Source organism: Palaemon carinicauda, chromosome 27, assembly GCF_036898095.1.
Source record: "Palaemon carinicauda isolate YSFRI2023 chromosome 27, ASM3689809v2, whole genome shotgun sequence".
In the NCBI taxonomy this organism is placed as follows: domain Eukaryota; kingdom Metazoa; phylum Arthropoda; class Malacostraca; order Decapoda; family Palaemonidae; genus Palaemon; species Palaemon carinicauda.
Window position 1 is genome coordinate 55,381,205 of NC_090751.1, and position 4,850 is coordinate 55,386,054.

General features: G+C 35.0%; 1 protein-coding gene across 1 annotated transcript in view; it reads left to right on the forward strand.

The window, feature by feature from the left end:
• The first annotated feature begins 1,433 nt into the window (after positions 1–1,433).
• The window catches only part of LOC137620726 (protein embryonic gonad-like), a 23,649-nt gene continuing 20,232 nt past the window's right edge, over positions 1,434–4,850 (forward strand). The window contains exon 1 of the mRNA XM_068351090.1: positions 1,434–2,407. The gene's annotated coding sequence lies outside the window, so the exon portion shown is untranslated. The remainder of the gene's footprint in view (positions 2,408–4,850) is intronic.

The window sequence follows — 4,850 nt, forward strand, 5'->3', positions numbered from 1 at the left end:
ATATATATATATATATATATATATATATGTATGTATGTATACATATATATACACAGTATATATATATATATATATATATGTATGTATATATATATATATATATATATATCCCTTTCTGAGTGGGTATACCTTAACATGGTGAAAGGGTTTGCGTATCGAAATGATCAGCAAAGCTGTAGGGCCTACTAGTCAGGGCCACCCTTACTAGGTTGGTTTCCTGTGAGCGAAGAGACGAAAATCTTCCACCATCACCAATCCGCACTGGCCAGCGTGGTGATGAAAATTGGCCAAACACCACACATGAATAGATACATGTCTGAGGCCAGGACTTTGTCCTACAGTGGACTAAAAACGGCTGTATTTGTTGTAATATATATATATAATATATATATATATATATATATATATATATATATATATATATATAATATTCACACGCACACACACACACACACACACACATATATATATATATATATATATATATATATATATATATATATATATATATATATATATGTGTGTGTGTGTGTGTGTGTGTGTGCGCGTGTGTGTAAATATATACAAGATTTAAGTCACTCAGCATCGCATGTCTGTGCGAGTGTTAATAATTGTGTAATTTGTGTACAGGCAAAATCAAAGTACGCAAAATATTTATTAATGATGCCTTTTTAATGCTAATGTGAATAAAAGTTTCCCTTTTCTAGGATAATTAAAATGATAATGGATAGAAAAAAAAATTGTACATTCGAGTGTACACATACGAAATCATCCTTGATTTACATATCGACAAGAGGCACTTGCCCACTGACTACCTGAGCCAGTTGCCGCTCAGGTGCTAACTGAACACTTTTACCTGTTCACGTGGCTAGTACCGACAAAATCCACTTCCCCCTATAGCTCCGCCCTTTCTCTCAGTCCAATGCCCGGAGGGGGAAGATGTTCAAGATCTTCGCCAATGAGCGGCCATGTTACCGCAAAGAACCACCCCTACGTACAGTTCACCCCTTACCATTGGCTGAAAGTGCTTACCAATGATCACTGGGCCTGTATATTGAATCTTTTGTGCTCCTTCACTATGGATGACTTTTGAATGCAGAATTTTGGCTGTTATACCAGTTACTCATGGAAACGTATATTCTGAATGTGAAACAGTTCTGAGCAATATAGACGGTGACATTAAAGGCGTTTTTTCCGTAGCGAAACAATGTGAAGATGGTTCTGAAACGACTAGCGGAGGCTAAAGGTCCTGGCGAGTAAAGGTGTTCGAATTTACTCTAACTTCGATACAAGGGACTCTACAGCTTTCCTGGCATTTTCAGAAGTACTATATACAGTAAGAGAAAATCACTACGACTTCGTTCGCAAAATTCCACTGCCTGAATTGGCAAAATATCATCAGCTCTTACGTTAGGTAAATCAGAGGGTGCCTCAATGCGCGGTGCCTTCTTCCTTCCCCACAACAGAGACTCAGTGTGACCCTGATAAAGTGGGAAGGTGTGGGGGGAAGGAAGGTAGCAGCATCTCAGTTGTGCGCTCGAAGGCGGCGTGAGCGTACATGTAGTTCTTCGGGTCCGAGCTGCGCACTCTCCGAGTCTCTGGCGATTACGAAGTCTCGATCCATCGTGCTGCTGGAAAAGGCAATCCCAAGTGGTGGTTGTGTGTTCTCAGATTTTGGATTTTACCGTCGCTCCTATTCTGAGATGTGACAAGTGTTTCGAACTTTTCTTATCAAAAAATCGCTTTAGTGAAAAAATAAGACAATTGTTAAAGAAAAAATTTAGCGAGCGAGAAACTGACGTTGAGTTTATTTCGAGTTTCGGAAATAGAAGTATCCATCAAAAAGTGAACATTACACCTGAAACACAAGCACAGCCACCAAACAATAACATACCAAAAAATTACCGATATAAAGAATAAACAACATTTAGATAAATCCCAACAAACAATCCATACCCATAAAAACTTCCGAAAGAGCCCGAGGGCATATCAGGACCCATCTTCAGCCCTTTGGCAAGAACCTGGAACCATTACAAGAGAAAGACGAAGAGAGGGAATAGAAAGACAAACTCCCGAAGAGAGACGACTATTACATAGGTCCTCCTCGAATTTTGGATTGTTACGTTTTTTCAATAACCGTTAGATAAGAGGTTTTCCTTAAAAAACTTCTAATAAAGCAGCTGATTCTAAGAGGATTAACCCGTGTTATGGATTCGTCTAAAGTCTCTGTCTGGACTTCTCTTCCTTCTCTGCCAACTTGAGAGTTTACTTTTCGTATACCTCCACTGTACGCAAAAAGAGAGAAACAAAACGAAAGATAAAGCAAATAAAAATTTAAAAGGCCATTGCAAGTAATCACAATTGAGACTTCCTATTATTCAACCGTGAACATCACCATCATCAACAAGTAAGTGTAAATAGATTTCCATGTTTTCAATATCAGCCAATTACTTCCCTCCTGTTCAAGTGGAATTTTTTTTTTATTTATAACTGACAATTTTACCTATTCAGAAAAAAACCATAACCTAATTTTTTATACATACATAGCATTCTACTAAGATGAATTTTCCAAATAAAACCAAAATTTCAGGTCCCACTTGACATTTCGAGTGATTCATTTACAAACTTGGCACATCATTAGCCTACACGGTCTGAAAATAATTGTCAGGTACACTTGGGTAAACTGCCATGACACGGAGATAAAGTCCTTTCCTATATAAATTCACCCTCCCTACAATTAAAAGAGAAATAGTAAAGCGGTCGCGTAGTGAAGAAGCCTTACCACGGGAGACTTCAACGGTATCGTAAGCTCCAATCACTTTATCCTGAACAACAGATCATGAACATAAAAAGGTAAATAAAACACACACACAATATATATATATATATATATATATATATATATATATATATATATATATATATATATATATATATATATATATATATATATATATATATATATATATATATATATATATATATATCTACACATGCAAAATCGAAACGTAACTAAGTACAATCCGCCAATTTTAACGGCATTCCAAAACTTTCATACTATATTTTAACATAAACGGACATATTTTCTCACTTAAACAACATAAGCAAATGATTATGAATATTCGTCTAAAAGGCTGGCGATAACATTAATCCTAAAGGATTTCTATGAGACAGTGTTCTTGGTATGACCTCAGCAATATCAGCGATCGTTACTAACGTAAAATTAGCCTTCCCATTTTTTTCTACGATGATTTTTTTTTTAATTCGTTTGTAGAAGTAAAAAATACGTTATGTCTATCCTTGAAGGATACTGCCGAGCATTCTGTTTAGACAATTCAAATACTGCAAAACATTTCATGTACAACGTTATTCATCCAGGCGGGAGTGTCGTAATAGCCCCCACGTCATGTAGCTTTATAAAATGAATATGAAACACCAATGAATACGATTTTGCCCTTTAATTTCAATACATTAAAATTTCTTAGTATTGTCTCCATCGAAATCAAAATAAAACTAATCTCTTTATTTTCCGGTAATGTATCTCGTTTTGCATCAGTAGCTAAATTTTCATTTATAATTATACATTTAATCCATAAAAATACTGTACCATGTCAAAAGTGTAAAGGTTTCCTCCTCCCTTTGCAAGTGATTAAAAATATTTTAATGCACCCCCCACACATACACACACATACATCTCTCTCTCTCTCTCTCTCTCTCTCTCTCTCTCTCTCTCTCTCTCTCTCTCTCTCTCTCTCTCTCTCTCTCTCTATATATATATATATATATATATATATATATATATATATATATATATGTATATATATATATATATATATATATATATATATATATATATATATATATATATATATGAGTGTGTGTATTCTATGTGCTAATTTAGTCAAAACATAATGGAAACGTAGATGATCAACTATAAGTTTATGTATTGTTTCTTCCTATTTAATATATAAAGTAATGATCTGTGTGTGTCTAGGCAACACGAGTTTTTTCTTATTGAGATAACCTCATTTCAGTTTCGTCAAAAAGGTTAAAATGTGAGGATCGGTGTGATCAACCCAACGACGTTAATTGCAACACAAAGTTCTAAGGACTTCCTTGTACCTACTGTGCAGGTCACAATAACATATCCCATAACATTAGAAAACCCTAGATTGAAATTTAATGTTCAAACAAATACTCATCAAACAGGATACCCCATCCACCCTCCGTGAGAACGTAGCGTAAGCCAAGGCAATTAGGGTTTAAGATGGGAATGAATGGGAAGCGAAAGGGTGGACGGTAGAGGGAAGGATGGGAGGAGGAAGTGGTGTTGTGAGTGGGAGGGTGTTGGGAGAGAACACTTACGTACATACATGACTGTGTATACACTTAATTGTGTTACTCAAAGATGGAAACCAAAGACTTACAAAAAATATCCCTCAATTTTGCGTCTATATTGACTTCAGCTGTTACAGTTTCTATTTTGTAGTCAATCTAGTTTTCTTTAATTTTTGAGACCCACTTCCAATTTACAAAATTACATGACGATACAAGGGCATATTAATATTAATATTCCATTGTCTAACCAACCATGAGTATATATACATTCATGTGCAACAACTATTCATCTGAAAATTTTCCAAAAATATTCTTCCATATAACAATATTGACAGTAACGGGTTAAAATGGCATATTTCCGCAAGGAAATTACATATAATACAGTGAAATCTATATTCAGAATACCCCACAGTTATTATGGTACTTTCAACGAGAAAAACCTGGATCTATAATTATTCCTGCGCATATCTATATATAATATGACAATTTTGATGCTGCAATTATTTTTACAC